General features: G+C 37.8%; 1 long non-coding RNA gene across 1 annotated transcript in view; it reads left to right on the top strand.

The window, feature by feature from the left end:
* LOC120401850 overlaps positions 1–17,180 on the top strand; it is a 95,475-nt gene that overhangs the window by 56,608 nt on the left and 21,687 nt on the right. Inside the window, exon 2 of the long non-coding RNA XR_005596783.1 lies at positions 8,196–8,316. This is a non-coding gene — a long non-coding RNA (uncharacterized LOC120401850). The remainder of the gene's footprint in view (positions 1–8,195; positions 8,317–17,180) is intronic.

Consider the following 17,180-nt stretch of genomic DNA (forward strand, 5'->3'; position numbering starts at 1 on the left):
CCAGTCAATGTCCTCCTCTTTTATCTAGTTTAACCAACCTACATATACTCATCCATATGCTATTCTCATTCATTTTTCCAAACTGGCATACTAACACTTTTGAACAGAGTTTAATATTATTGTGATTGACTTTAGGCCAAATTTTGCTCTCAGTTAGAATGACATCAATGGCATTGCCTGGGTATAAGTGAGAAAAGAAATTGTCCCTTCATGTCTGAGGTATTAATAAAACTTGATGAGTCTCATTGTATCTGTTCTGTTTCTGAATACAGTACATGTAGAGGACAATGTGTTTCTTGTATTATTTTTTCTCTATTCATAACTGTAGGTCAACATTGTGTAAAAAAAAAAAAGTCAGTGTATAAACTTGTAAATAAAGTTATACTTCCCTGAGATTGTATTCTCTCGTGTGCAGAGCATAGATCAAGGAAAATAAGTGCTAGGAGTTTTTTGTGTATGTTTGTTTTTGTGGCAGATCATCAGGTGGATGGAAAAAACAGCTGGTGAGTTATTGTTCTCTACTTTACTGCCTGCCAATATCCTGCAAACAGATTATAATGTACCGCGCCAAATTAGTAAGGATGTTAGAAATGAGTTTCTGGGGAATTACACAAACCCACATGTGCATTGAACTGTCTTTAATCTGTTTGTATATTTAATGCTAAGGAAGAAAGAAGCTTTTTTCCCTGCCTACAACATTTTAAGGATATCCATGTAATTGATATGAAGAGCTGTGGAGTGGGAAAAGGACTGGGAGTTGTTCTAAGCTGTAGTGGCATCAGAACATGAAACATTCTTAGACCAACCATAGTTCTGACACTAGCATAAGTAACATAGCTTGATATTGAGATCATTAATACAGAGGGTCCTGAAGGAGAAAGCTGGGCCTGAAGGATGGGAAAGGGCCTATTGCTTGGGTCTTGATGTGAAAAAGGATAAAAACAACTACACAAGAAATGGCAAACAGATGAAAACCTTGAGTGGACAGAGATGAGGCAATTGAATGCATCAGACTACGGACATAATGCAGCAGTGCTTCTTCAGATAAAGCTTCAACTGATATGACTTGGAGGTTGTTTTTTTTAAATGGGCAAGGTCTTCAGGAGTAGGCACAAAGAGCAATGGTTGAAAGGAATAAAAGAGTCTTTACAAGATAAAAGCAAAGAACAAGGATAATGTATGCAACCCTGAGAGGTCCAGAAAGAGCTGCTTAAATTAGAAATCTTTATGGGCTAGGGTCCCAGTTCAGAGAAGTACTTATTCATGTGCCCAAGTTTGCTAATGTGGGTAATCCCATCTCTATTCAGCAAAATATTTAAGTTCAGTATCTCCTTAACTTTTTATCAATGGAACTTAAGCAAGTGCTTTGAATATGGGTGGGGTTGTTTGTGCACTTCAATTTAGGCATGTGCTTAACTACCTTGCTGAACCAGAGCCTAGATCCTCAGCACAGTTCCAACAGTGTCAAATCTAAAATATTGAGAATATGAAAACTATTAAAATTATTACAATATTTTGTAAATATTTGAAACATTTTACTAAACAACTCCGGGTTCTCAGTTCTGAAAAGACAACTAATTTGTTAAAGTGAAATTTAAGGAAATTGCCCCCCAATGAAAAATAATATTTACTAAGTCGGGGGGATACCTATTTTTTTTCTAGAGCAATTTTAGTTATTTTACAAGGAAAAAAACCTACTTTTCAATTTTACAAACCAAAAACTGTTGTGGAAAATTTGGGAGAGCACCTTGATCAAGCTGAGATTGCTCTGTCAGTTGATCTCTCTCTCTTTTTCCTATATGGGTAAGGACACACTTGAAAGGAAAGGCAGAAGTAAGAAACAAAATAAGGTCTAAAGTTCTAAACAGTTAATGCTTAATAATTTACCTTTAAATTATTCAAAGTTCAGGGAGTAGAGAAGGAAGGAGTTCAGTTAGTATAACCAGAATTTTTCTTTTTTGGTTTTCTTTAAAATTAAAGACTAGGAAGGTAACCATTGCGAGGAGGAAAGTGCAGGCTTTAGAAATCATGGGGAGAAGAAAAAGGCTTACAAAATAAAAGCTGTATGCAAAGAAAGACCAACAAGTTAAAGGTGTCAAAGAAAAAACAGAGCCCAAATCTACAACTGATGGATCTGATGATGATGCTGGCAGGCTGCAGTGAAGAACTGAGCCCAGTTTGCCAGTACATTCCCAAAGTGTTTCTGCAAGGGGAAAAGTGTACTAATGGGAGGCAGTAATGGCAACAATTGTATCACATTAAGAGGGAAAAGGCATTAAGTATGATGATTCTTAGAGGATAAAACCCTCCTGGATTTACTGGAACCCACCAATATTTCGTTGCATTTGCCCTAGCAATAGAGGGATATAGGCCAAGTTAGAAGCAAAAACAACAGACACCTCATGTGAAGATGGGAAAAATAAATACTTCATTTTAGCTTGCAGAAAAACCAGACAACAGTGAGCAGGGGTCAGTCCTCAAAACCACAAATTCCATAGTTCTTTCCCCATAGAACCATAATCAGCCTCATCCCATCACCTAGTGGTCAGTCTATAGAAATGAAAACCCAGAAAGAGTTTGTCCTCAGGTATTCTCTCACCTCTGGGGCACCTAGATAGTCTTTCCCATTCCTTATGTAGTTAAAGATGCTGTAGAATGAGTTCTCCCTTCGCCAGGCAAGAGCCTCACCTTGCCCCCTGGCAGAAATATCCAGAAGGACTTATCCAGAGCAGTAGACCTATTGGCTTTACCTTGGATAACTCACTAGTACTAACAGATTTTTCGGCAACAAAAGACTGCGATTGTTCATCCTCACTTTGAAGCGTCTCAATATTTTGCTCTTTTATTTTGGCCACAGTTGGAGTACCAGAAGAACTTGCTTTTTGTTTCAAAGTTCCTTCTTTTAGCTACAAATCCATGGTGATTAGGTTAAGTAACAATATTTAGAAATACAGATTTTTGTCAAATTTTTTTTGTCACAAATATTTATATTGTTTCGAGCAAAGCTAGTTTAGTTGTACTTACCACACACACGGTAAAGACCCACAGGTTTGAACATGTTGAGAGAATATGTTATATTCAACATGGCGTAAAGAGAATGGTGTGTGCACACCACTGCAGTTCACGCAGCCCCGAGTGGAAGGGGTACGACGTCACTAATTGAAACATGTCCGAAAGGGGTAGACATCAACATGCTTGCCCGCCACATTCCTTTACGCCATGATATTCAATATGAGATCTAATAACCGGAAAAAGAGTTTTATGTTAAATTATAGTCATTCAAAAAGAATTGTAAACTACGCTTCAAATATGCCAAATTTAAAATTAAAAAAAAAATTAAAGACCCTTTTTTAATTATGATTCTTTCACGGAACATCTATTCACATCTTGCAGAACACCAGTGTTCTGCGGAACACAGTTTGGGAAACACTGGTCTAGATAATACTTAGTCCTGCCATGAGTGCAGGGCACTGGACTAGATAACCTCTCAAAGGTCCTTTCCAGTCTTATGATTCTATGATTCTATAATTCTATGCCCTTCCAGCTTGATTATGTACCACTGATACCTACTCTCTGGGCACCACTTATGCACCCACCTTTTAGAAGCCTACCTGGTCTGTATTTCCCTAGTTTATCAGAAGCTCATACAAGACAGTATCAAAAGCCTTACTTTTATATACCACATCTACCTCTTCTTTCCTATCATAGACAGGAAATGTGGAATGTGTTGTTATGAAAAATTGATTTTTACAGTGCCACTATCAGTCATTAGTCCTATATGTTTGTATAATTCTGGCATGTTAGTAAAACTGATTATGTTCAATGGGCCTTAAACCACCTTTGAAGCTTTCTGGTGGTTAGCATTGGTATGCTGCTGGGTTGGTAACTTGTAGTGTGAGTGACTTTAGGCTGCCTAAAGACTTACTAACAATTATTTGCACTATGGGTGGTATTTTTAGTTATGTTTCCTATAATTCATACAATTTTTTCCCCTTCATGTCTATTGTAAAAAAACCCATGAAATTAAGGTTATAAAGTGATTTCCATTTAAGAAATAAGTCTCCTAGTATAAATCACCTGCCTACATTTAATAACATATTTTTGATCCTTGTTTTGGATCTTTGTCACATATTCTGTGCCATATTGGGACCTTGGCAATTTAAGTGATCTACCTATATGATTTCTTCCCACCTGCTGCAGCTTCAATAAAAAATATGGACACATACCAGTAATTACATATGTCTTTATTTTTCAACCTGAGCAGCATTTGTTGTATAATCTAATTCACTTTTGTTTGCAGGTCAGCTAATGAAATTGTCTACCCCTACATACATCCTTTAATTGGTTGTCAGCTTGGCCATTAGCTTTCTTCTACTTGTAGTCAAATACCTGCTAGACAGCTGCATGTAACTGATAGATATGTTCAGGCTGAAAGTAAGATGGCAACGAAGAGCAGTCCAAACACCTATAGACCAGAGATTAAGACTAGAACATTTTCAATCAAATGACATTTCATCAGTGTCTAAATGCTTCACAGAGATGTGTCAGTTTCTACACATTTTCATCAAGAGTTTGAGGGAGGTTCTTTTTCACTCTTCGGTCCAGTGATGTGCGATGCAGATTCAAGTCTGTGTTCTATATGATTCAGAGTCACCCATGATGAAAAACCCTAGTCTGATTCTAGCGTAGCAGGAACTTGAAACCAGGTTTCCCACCTTTTAAGTTAGCACCCTCACCATTGAGCTAGAAAGTGATACACAGACACATATGTGCATGTTTTGGCTTTGTTCCTGTGTGTAATTTAACCAAATTTCAAAACCTCAAAAATGGCTTCAAAACAGAATCATTTGTCCTCCAGTCAACTCCACTGAAATCAGAGACAAAACTCGTATTTACATCAGTGGAGCCAGGATTTTACTCTGTAAATTTTACACTCAAAATCCAACTTTTTTTTTTAATTAGGGAAATGTTAGGTCAAACAACCAAAAACAAGCAAGCAGTTTGTTTATTAATGATTTTCAATATTAAGAAAATAAGAACATGTTGAAGTTGGTAAAAACGCATACAGTAAATATCTGCTAACAAGAGGTCAGTGCATGTTAAAAATAAATGAGATTATATAACTGAACCTATGACCCTTAAAAAAAACAGAAATAATTAATAACACACATTTGTTAGGTAAAAAGTTGAACAAATATTTACGATATAATATATATGTAATTTAGAAATTTCTTCCAAAAACTTGTCTATATTTTATGTATATTAGATTCTAGGGACCATCAATGAACTATATGTATTGTAGAAACATATTTTCTAATTCATCAAAATGATCTCCAATTGACCTCATTTAATTTTGTGTTTTCATCAGGAGGTGATGGGAAATGACATTATATTTTAAAACTCAATGGAAATGGAGATACAGATAGATTAGTGATATTATTGACATTTCAACTCTGCCATCAAAAAAGTCAGATATAAAATAGGGCTGTCGATCAATCACAGTTAACTCAAAAAAAAATCACGATTTAAAAAATTAATAGTGATTAATCAGAGTTTTAATTGCACTGTTAAACAATGGAATACCAATTGAAACGTATTAAATATGTTGGATATTTTTTGACATTTTCATATATATTGTATTCTGTGTTGTAACTGAAATCAAAGTGTATATTATTTTTATTACAAATATTTGCACCATAAAATGATAAACAAAATAAATTGTATTTTTCAATTCACTTCATACAAGTACTGTAGTGCAATCTCTTTGTCACAAAATTGCAATTTTCAAATATAGATTTTTTTGGTTACATAACTGCACTCAAAAACAATCACTAAGACAAACACGTTTGTTTATATTTACAGGAGATAATGCTGCCCTCTTCTTATTTACAATGTCACCAGGAAGTGAGAATAGACATTTGCATGGCACTTTTGTAGGTGGCATTGCAAGTGCCAGATATGCTAAACATTTGTATGCCCCTTCATGCTTTGGCCACCGTTCCAGAGGACATGCTGATAATGCTCATTAAAAATGTGACTGAACTCCTTTGGGGAGAATGGTATGTCCCCTGCTCTGTTTTAGCTGCATTCTGCCATATATTTCATGTTATAGCAGTCTCGGATGAGGACCCAGCACATGTTCATTTTAAGAACACTTTCACTGCAGATTTCACAAAATGCAAGGAAGGTACCAATGTGAGATTTCTAAAGATAGCTACAGCACTCGACCCAAGGTTTAAGAATCTGAAGTGCCATCCAAAACCTGCAAGGGATGAGGTATGGAGCGTGCTTTCAGAAGTCTGAAAAGAGCAACACTCCAGTGCGGAAACTACAGAACCTGAGACACCAAAAAAGAAAATCAACCCTCTGTTGGTGGCATCTGACTCAGATAATGAAAATGAACATGCTTCATCCACATTGCTTTGGATTGTTATCGAGCAGAACCATTCATCAGCATGGATGCATGTCACTGGAATGGTGGTTGAAGCATGAATGGGCATATGAATTTTTAGCACATCTGGCACATAAATATCTTGCGATGCCATGCACACAACAGTGCCATGCAAACACCTGAAAATCTTGATATGCAGTTTTCCACTTCTCACACAACCAATGCTTTTATTTTCTTCCACACTGCTCCTTATGCAAAGTTTCCCTCTTGAGTGGGTCCCAAAGGCCATCAACCACTTTACAGCCAAGACCCTCTTGAACACCCAGTTCTATCATGATATCTACAATAAATTAGCTGACTAACTGTAATGGTGCAAGGCTGAGGGCCATTGTTAAAAATCATCATGAAGACATGGCTATTCACCACCTTGACAACTTTACTTCCTGCAGCACACGCATGTTCCTTGGGTCATCAAAAGCATGATGCTGCAAACACACACTTCAGTGGGTCTAGTCACATGCCTAAAGTAACAGAGAGACAAGGTGGGTGGGCCAACTTCTGTTGGTGAAAGAAACAAGTTAAGTATGTGCAGTAGTGTTTGCAAGATCAGACTTGCCAAATCCTGCTCTTCTTACTCATTATGAGTAGCCACACTGCATTCAAGCACCTGAGCAGTCTATCTGAATTTTTAAAAGGTTTGATCTTGTTCAGAAAGCTATAGGTGGACTATTATGTACCAGACAATGTGTCTGACTACTTGCTACTCTAACTAGAATAAATAGTTATATATACTTGCTCTCCAAATTTACAGTGCATTAACATATGAATATTCACATACATTGACAAACAAAAAAATACCATATACATCATGTTGGGACCATTTTGTTTTTAAGTAAATATAATCTATTGGTAGATTGCTAGTTAAATTTTAACAGCAATTATTCTGGTGAATAAAATATGCAATAATTACATGTTGATATAAATTACTTGGTAATTGTACTTAAAGCTACCAAGTAATTTAAAAATGAATTACTAAGTAACTTTTAGTTAGATCTGATAACCATGCTGCCTAAAAGACTGTAAATTGTCATTTCCAAGACTGTTAGTTTGAAATTTGAAAATTTGAAGTAGATTTGCATCTGTGAACACCCAGTTGTCATTAGCTGACCCTCTTTTGGATGGGAAAATGTTTTCTGGCAGCAAAATATCTCTATCGCTGCATTTTTGTTCTAGACATTCTTTGTAAAACTCATTACTGTGCAAATGATACCCCAATTATTAGTCTGAATTATCAAAATTCTGTAATAACCTGAGATTTAATTGGTTTTATATGGTCCTAAACCAAGTGTTGAGGTCTTCCTGGAATATATACACATGCATCTTTGCACCTGCATTTATGCCTGCAGGGTATCAAGTCTGCAAATATATTGGATGTCTGCATATGAAATAACTCCTAATAACAATCACCAAAACTCATGAGCTCCCCTCCCTGTTTGATCCACCTTTTTAATCCTATTTTAAGGCATTTATTAAGAGAATTAAATCTGTGTTTTCTGTACTATATTATACAATTAGCATCTTTCTATCCCAGCTATGCACTCAATGCTGAATATCTTTTTTAAAAAATCCCTACTTTTCAGTACATTTCTACAATATAAATAGCAGATTTTTCCTCAAGGATATTCAGTATTTACCAATTAACTGGAAGAAAAGAAAATATGTTTGAAAATACATAGTTTATTAAGCACTGTCACCTATTCTGCAAAAGGCTGAGTTTCATTACAATTTTGCTTTCCATTCCTAGCTCTGTGCGAGATTAATGGAGATGAGGAGGAGAAATTATGGGGAAGCATTGCTCTCCCAGGCCAGGGCAAGTAGAGGGAGCCTGCTCTCTGCTTTTGGAAGAGGAGGGACCATGTCAACAGGTGAGGGAGTAGCCCCATGGGTAGTGGCATACCAATTTTATCAATTTTCAGCTCTATACACTGTGTATGAGGTGAGTAACTATTATCTCATATTTTTTTAGATTATATTCCTTTGGCTATACAGTGCAACATGTTCTTTAGCATCTTTACATGGCCTTTAGTATGATCTTATAATCAGAAATGAATCTTGTATTTTGTAAGGTATTCTCATGTAGCTAAAGGCATTTTTTGCTAAATAGTAAAACTGTACTAAATCAAGTTCCACCATATCATAAAGAGTAAGAAAGAGAGAGTAAGAAAAAATAAGAAGGCAGTATTATATATAACATTTTTGTATCTTTTAAGAGTGTTTAACTCACGGTCTTTTTCACTTTCTACAGTCTTCACTTTTTTTGGAAACATGATAAAATATTCATCAAATCATTTCTGCAATTATACCATAGAATTAATTGATATGCATTAAGTGTGTGGTCTAGCAAAAAATATCCATACAGATTCAGGCATTTTCTCTGATCACTCTTTCAGTTTCTATTGGGATTTTACTTAAGATGTCAAAAACTACCAAACCCAGAGTGCAGGATAAGAACCTGTCTTTTAACACTTTCTCTAGGATTAAACGCTCATTGACTTCAATGGAGTTTGAATCAGGCACATGTGCCAAGGCTTTCATTAAAGGACAATATAAATTGTAATAGTTAGGCACAACACAGTATATAATTTTATTTTCCATTTCTCTGGGGTTTGTTATTTCAAGCCACAACCATATGCCTATATTTGTAGTTATGTGCGGAGTTTTAATGGCCTAATGTTTATTAAAGTCAATGGGAATCATGCAGCTTACTTACCCTGTGAAAATCATTTAAAATGCAAGTGTTATTGTCCAGCTATATCGAAAGAAGGACAGGAGACACCTGATATGGATTTAATCAGGCTGCAACTTTATTATTAGATGGCTGGCTCTACCCAGCAGATAAAAGTGTACAGTACAGGTAACCCCCTGTTTATTCCAGGGAGCTTCCCCCAGCTCCCTCTCATTTTTCCATCCTGGTCCCTCCAGCAAATCCATTGCTGGGACCTTACCATACCTGGGAGGCTTCCACCAGCACCCCCTCTTTTTCCATCCAGGTCCCTCCAACAAATCCATTGCCAGGACCTTACCATCCACGCCCCCCTCATAGGAGGGGTAAGGTGGGCTATAAGAAAGGGGGGTTGGCTCCCTGCCATTCCAACCATAGGATCCCCAAACCCCACATCATTTTTTCCTTTAACCAATACCTCCTTTTTAAGTCCATTACCAGGCTATTTATCTGGTACCTGGATGCCTTCCCTATGAAGTACCTGCACTGGACATCTGCCTCACACTTACAAAATAATTTGTGACATATAGCCTACCACCTTTTGTGCTCATCATAATAGGATTTCCCTGACACTCGCTGTGGGAAAGGTGAAAAAAAAACCCACTCCACTCAAGCCAATATGATGGTGAGGGAAAAATTCCTTCCAAGCCCCCCTAAAAAGGAGCGACTAGCGCAATGCCCACAGCAGGTTCAAACCCTACCTGATAATCACACCTCAATGAGAGGGAGAGTGGATGCTGCCTTGCCTGCTGCCTGGAGAAAGGGGTTTCCAATGTCAGGGCTTGCACCATTATAGCCTTCAATCCTTACATTCCCAGGGGGTGAGTCAGCGCTGCAAAGCTGACTACCACCCACCTTTTGCAGCAGTTTCCGACCTTGTTCCCTCACACACACACAACTACTGCCTTCCTCTTGCAAGCCTGGACAATGTCCCCCTCTACCCCCACTTTACGTGAAGTGTGGTCAATGTTATAATTTATTTTTGTTGTATGAACTTACCTTGTGTTTAGTGTTTAAGAAATCTATTACTTGAGGAACATGTCAGGCTGACAATGTCAGAAATTGAGGTTCTCTTTATCCATAGACCTGAAAAGCATAAGATAAATATTCTTTCACTGCTCTATCAACATCCTTCATTCCTCTGTTAGAAAGACCACAATGTATGAGGCTAGTTCAGTCTTCAACTACAAATAAATTTAGTCATTGGGCTCTATTGACACTAGCCGTAAGGATTAGTGCCAAAGATGAGGCTGGGTTTTGTCATGTGACCTGTCCAACAGGGAACTGGACTCAGACCACAACTTATTTCACATAAACCACTGAATAGGCATTAGATGTAGTTTAGAACATTGTCACTACTGCCCTGTTCTGAAAATAAATTTATTTTATTATTTTCTAAATTTGTCATTGGTAAGCATCTGTGACACTGTACAATATTAGAAGAGTAATTAAAATAACACTGCCAGTGCAAATTGCAGAGAGTTGGCTCTGTACAAAGAAGCAAGCAGACAGCTGCATTTTATGGCAAATTCTGCATCAGTTTCTGGAAACATTAAGTAGGAGAAAACACAAATAATATAAAGATAATGACAGTATGGATTACTGAAATATGGTCACATGAAAAAAAAACACCTATTTTCTCATGGACTTCCTGGCTAAAAGAGTAACTCAGAGTACCCCCAAGTTCTAGACTTGTGTCACAAGTGATAGCCTGAAAGGTAGGGATGCATATGTGACTTGGAAGTTTTCTGAAGAACTGTCCCCAAGCTACGATCATTACCTGTGCCAGGCTGAACTAAAATCAGCTGTCTCTTATCCAAACAAAAATATTGCCTGACTCTCAGACAGCCAGGAGACAATGTACAACTGGTTAACAGTACAAGCTGTGTTGCTCCCTGGGCTCCCATGAATGCTGCCACACAGCTAAGGAGTCCCAGGAGCTCAGACCATTACATTTTTGAAACATTTCATTTTGGTTCTTTCAAAAATGAATTTTTTGAGAATGCTAGTTTGCATTTTTGCATATTTGACATTTCATTCTGATAGAGATTTTTTTTTAAATGAAGCAGTCCATCTCTATGCCAGCCCTTGCTCAATCCAGAGGCAAAATGCCACAGCTTGGCCCTAAGATAGGAGGAACAATCAAACCTAGAAGAGTCCTATCTAAAGATAACACATGAAGGCAAGCAACTGAATATTGGGGAAAGGTACAAGTACTTATATACAAACGCTAGAAGTCTAAATACTAAGATAGGTGAACTAGATTGCCTGACATTAAATGAGGATATTGATATAATGGGCATCATGGAAACACAGTGAAATGAGGAAAATTAATGGTACACAGTAATACCAGGATACAAAATATATAGCAATGACAGAATAGATTGCACTTGTGGAAGAGAGGCACTATATGTGAAAGAAAGTCAAAGGAAGTAAAAAATATTAAATGAATCAACCTGTACCATAGAATTTCTGTAGATAGAAATTCCATGCTTGAGAATAAGAAACCCCTTCTGGCTTTTTCCTCAGCTCTCTTTGAGCTTTTTTGAAATATCCCAGAGCTCCATTTGCATTTTGTGTGTTGTGTAGACTGTTTGTTTTTTTTTTTTAAAAAAAAAAATGTTTATATAGTATTTTTTTTTTTATAAAATCCCTTAAAAAAAAAAAAAAATGTTTCCCTTTTTGTGCACTTACCTGATCCTTCCCCTGATTCCGAGAGTCCTAAACGGCAGGGGGGGGGGGTAGGGGGGATCTCTGAGGGTGATGAAGAGATCCTGGCTGTCAGGGGCGGTGTCTCTTTCTTCCTTTGAGAAGCTCAAGGTCTGCCTTCTTGCGCGCTCGCTCGAGCGCAGCCAGCGCAGGCCCACCCACACCCAGATCAGATCCACATCGGTCACCTCCGGTCACTCATGCCATGGACCTCTATTTATTTCTGGGATTCCCTGGCCTGCTGCCTCCTCTGCATCGTTGCAGGTGCTGCTCGCCTTGTCCCGATGTTCGCCCGATTCACAAGATCAAAACCAGAGAAACAAGAAAAAAAATTCTGTGGTCATTTCGGGTGTTTCCTGTGGCTGGCCAGAGAATCCAAGCTCGAATGCTGTCAGGTCAGAAGGTGAAGTGGTGGATAGCTCCCGGCTAGCTTCGAGCTGCTAAGTTATCCAGCACCAAGCCTAATTCGAGCTAGCAAGTGCGAATTTAGCGCTACTCCACCTGGGGGGTGGACAACCATGTGAAACTAGAGCCCCCTAGTTTCGAATTAAATGGCTTCCTGTGGGGGGTTGTTTTTGGCGGTTAGTTAACGCTGATAAATTCGAATTAAAGTCCTAGTGTAGACCAGGCCGAAGAGAATAGCAGAAGGAATATACTACCAACCACCTGACCAGGATGGAAACACTGACTGTAAAAATGCATAGAGAGGTTGGAGTGGTTACAAAAGCAGAAAACACAGTAAAAATGTGGAATTTCAACTATCCTCATTTTGACTGGGTATATTTCACCTCAGGGGGGTATGCAGAGATAAAATTTCTAGACACCATAAGTGATTGCTTCTTGGAGCAGCTAGTCCTGGAACCCACCAGGGGAGACGCAATTCTTGACTTAGTCCTAGAGTGGAGCACAGGACCCAGTCCAAAAGTTGAATATGCTGAACTGCTCAATAACAGTGACCATACTGTAATTAAATTTAACATCTATGTAGGGAGTGTCATGAACAGATAGTTAAGGGTTAAGGTCTCTTTTACCTGTAAAGGGTTAACATGCAGTACCTGATGACCACCTGACCAGAGAACCAATCAGAGACAACATAATTTCAAATCTCTGTGGAGGGAAGCCTTTGTCTGTGTTCTTTGTTAGAGCTCTCTTTGGATCTAAGAGAGGTCAGTCATGTCTCCAAGTTCTCCTGGAGTAGTTTCTACTATTTAATAGTGAGTATTAATTAGAAAGGCGGATTAGTCTTTTGAGTTGCTTTCTATATTTGAAATTGTGTGTTGCTGAAGGAAATTCTTTATTTCTGTTTGCTGTTACTTTGCTTTTACTGAGAAAGAAAGGAGGGGGGATTCTCTCCAGAAATTGATAAGTTAGACCCTGTATTGTTCCATTTTGGTTACAGAAACAGTGACTTTTCTTTTTATTCTTTAATAAATTCTTTTCTATTAAGGGCTTGGTTAATTCCTTCTCTTGTGGAGATTCAAGGGAAGGGGAGGGGGAGGTGAGTCCCTCTTTGTGTTGAGTCAAGAATTTGACTCGGGGTAATCTCTCCAGAGCAGGCTGGAGAGAGGGAAGGGGGGGGAGGGGAACTGGCTGTTTCTCTCTCTCTCTGGGTTCCCCAGGGGAAGCTTGGGGGACAGGCAGTGTGTCAGACACTTTAACCTGACTGGTGGCAGCGAAAACCAGATCTAAACTAGGATTTTAGTTTAGAGGGAAACCAAGGCAGGTCCCCACATTGGAACCCAACAGCTCTAAGTGGGGGTGAGACCTATGACAGGGAGGAAAATGCCAAAGAAACCACCACAGTAACATCTAACTTAAAAAAGGGAATGACACAACAATGAAGGAGCTAGTTATATGATAATTAAAAGGAACAGACACAAATAGCCGGCAAATTCATGAAACTGTTTAAAAAAAACATCATAGATGCTCAAACTAAATGTATACATCCAAATAAAGATAATAGTAAAAAAAAGAGTAAGAAGACCAAAAAAATGTGGCTAGACAATGGAGTAAAAGAGGCAGTTGGCGGGGGGGGGGGGGGGAAACCTTTAAAAATTGGAAGTCAAATCCTACTGAGAAAAATAGAAGCAAAAACTGTGGGAAGACAAGACCAAAGCAGAATTTGAAGAGCAACTAGCTAAAGACATGGAAACCAAACAGCAATTTGTTTTTGAGATAATCAGAAGCAGAAACATTGCCAAACAGTCAGTGGGGTCACTGGACCATCAAGGTGCTAAATCAGCGCTCAGGGAAGACAAGGCCATTATGGAGAAGCTAAATTAATTATTTTCATCAGCCTTCACATTTTGGAGGAGATCCCCACACCTCAGCCTTTCTTTTTAGGTGACAAATCTGAGGAACTGTCCCAGACTTATTAGTCAGTGGAGGAGATTTTGGACCAAATTGATAAATTAAATAATAATAAGACATGAGGGTCAGATTGTATTCACCTAAGTATTCTGAAGGAACTCAAATATGACTTTGCAGAACTACTAACAGTGGTATGCAACCTACTGCTTAAATCAGCCTCTGAACCAGACAATTGGAGGATAGCTAATGCAATGCCAATTTTTAAAAAAGGCTCGAGAAGTGATCCTGGCACTTACCGGCCAGTAAGGTTAACTTCAGTACCAGTAAAATAATTGAAACTATAGTAAAGATGACAATTATCAGACATTTAGATAAACACAATATGTTTGGGAAGATTCCACACAGCTTTTGTAAAGAGAAATCATGCATCACTAATCTATTCAAACACTTTGAAAGTATCAATAAGTGTGTGTACAAGGGTGATCAAGTGGATATAGACTTGGACTTTCAGAAAGCCTTTGACAAGGTCGTTTACCAAAGGCTCTTAAGCAAAGTAAGCAGTCATGGTTTAAGAGGGAAGGTCCTTTCATGGATCAACAATTGGTTAAAATATAGGAAACATAGGGTAGGAATAAATTGTCAGTTTTATAACTCAGAGAGATCAATAGTGGGGTCCCCTCAAAATCTGTACTGGGACCTATATTATTCAATATATGCATAAATTATCTGAAAAAGTCAGTAAACATTGTGCTGGCAAAATTGCAAATGGTACAAAATTACTCAAGACATTTAAGTCCAAAACTGACTGAGAAGAGTTACAAAGAGATCTCACTAAACTCGGTGAATGGGCAACAAAATGGCAGATTAAATTCAATGTTCATGAATTCAAAGTAATGCACACAGGAAAACATAGTCCCAATTATATATAAAAAGATGGAGTCTAAATTAACTGTTACCACTGAAGAAAGAGATCTTGGAGTCATCATGGATAGTTCTTTGAAAACATTGCTTAATGTATAGCGGCAGTCAGAAAAGCTACCAGTATGTTAGGGACCATTAGGAAAAGGATAGATAATAAAATAGAAAATATCATAATGCCTCTATATAAATCCATGGCGTGTCCACACCTTGAATACTATATCCAGTTGTGATTGTCCCATCTCAAAAAGGAAAAGTTCAAAGAAGAATAACAAAAATAATTAGGAGGATGGAACAGCTTCCATACGAAGAGAAATCCAAAATACTGGGATTGTTCATTTTAGAAGAAAGATGACTATGTAGAGAATATGATAAAGGTCTACAAAATCATGAATGGTAAGGAGAAAGTGAATAAGGAAGTATTATTTACCTCTTCACATAATGTAAGAACTAAGGGTTACTGATAAAATTAATAGGCAGTAGATTTAAAAGAAACAAAAGAAATTACTTCTTCACACAGCACACAGTCAATTGGTGGAATTTGTTGCCAAGGGATGTTGTGAAGGCCAAAACTATAATTGGATTTAAAAAAAAAGATATTAGCCAAAATAATCAGGGACACAAACACATGCTTTAGGTGTCCCTAAACCTCTAACTACCAGCAACTGTGACTGGACGACCAGGGATGGATCACTTGAAAATTGCCCTATTCTGTTCATTCCCCCTGAACATCTGCCACTGACCACAGTGGGAAGACAGGGTACTGGGCTAGCTGGACCATTGGCTTAACCCAGTATGGTCGTTCTTATGTTCCTGAGAATATCAAACCAGCACAAGTTTGCTTTAAACTGTACTAACTGAGCTGCACATCTCATTAAAAAAGCATCATTGTGGTGCCTGTGAGTGTCCTCTATCCTTGCAATTACAGTTAAAGTTTTACCTTTGAGCAATTACTGTATATTCTCCATCCCTGGCCTAACTGTGGGCTCAGACAGTAATAGGGGCTACAGGTTGGAAAACGTGCATCAGACTTTGCAAATGTCTCACTGAAACACAAAACAAAATCTTCAAAAAACAACCTTAACATCAGTCTGGTTTGCAAAAGTGACTTAAGCTCAGATTTTCAAAGCTATTTAGGCACCTTCAAATTGCCAGTAGTTGCCTAGTTGGATTTTCAAAAGCACTTAGATCTTGAATCTAAATTTAATTGAACTCAATGGGAGTTAGGTGCCTAATCTGTTCAGGTGCTTTTGAAAATCCCACAAGGTGCTTAAGACATTTAGAAATCTGGCCCTAAGGCAGTCAATAAAAATGTAACTAACTTGCAAAATCTAACTAATTTAGGAGCCTAACACTAATCCTCAAATAGAGTTAGGCATCTGAGAACCACAGTCCCATTAAAAGTCAATGAGATTTAGGCTCTTAAGTGCATAAATAACTGCTGAAAATGAGTTTTAGGCTCCTAAAGCAGTTAGGCATTTCAACACTGAGCACAACAATGCCTAAATACTTCTAAAAATCTGGGCCTAAATCACATTTGAAAATGAGATTTATGATCTTAAGTCACTTAGATGTTTTTGAAAAATTTTATCCATATAAATCATGTACAATTCTAACAATACTTAGGTTAAGAGCTGGAGGCCTCCTCCCTTCCAAAAAGCTCAGTCAGATCATTTTCCTGTTCTGTGTTCCATTTCTGGACCCTGAACTCTCAATCTAGTTTGTAAAAAATGCAACTAATATCTGGAGTCACTCGTCTATTCTATTGCTTTTTGAACTGTCCTATGAATTATGCTGTGAAATAGATTTTTTGTTTTTAGTTTTATTAAACAAGTTTTAAAAGATTTTTTTTTCCAGGAGGAGACATCTGTGCTAAGCTTCATCCTATAAAGAACTTTTACAGATAGGTCATACACCACCGAAAATAAGAGCTTTTAACAGAAATGCTGACAGACCCCAAACTTTTAAAAGCTCTAGTGAGCACCACTCTAATCATGTTCTCCCAGAGGATGGAAAAAACCTTTCTTCAAAGTAAATTGTAGACTGGAAAATTGTTGCTTTGTCACATGA

This window comes from Mauremys reevesii, linkage group 3 (genome assembly GCF_016161935.1).
Source record: "Mauremys reevesii isolate NIE-2019 linkage group 3, ASM1616193v1, whole genome shotgun sequence".
Classification (NCBI taxonomy): Eukaryota; Metazoa; Chordata; order Testudines; family Geoemydidae; genus Mauremys; species Mauremys reevesii.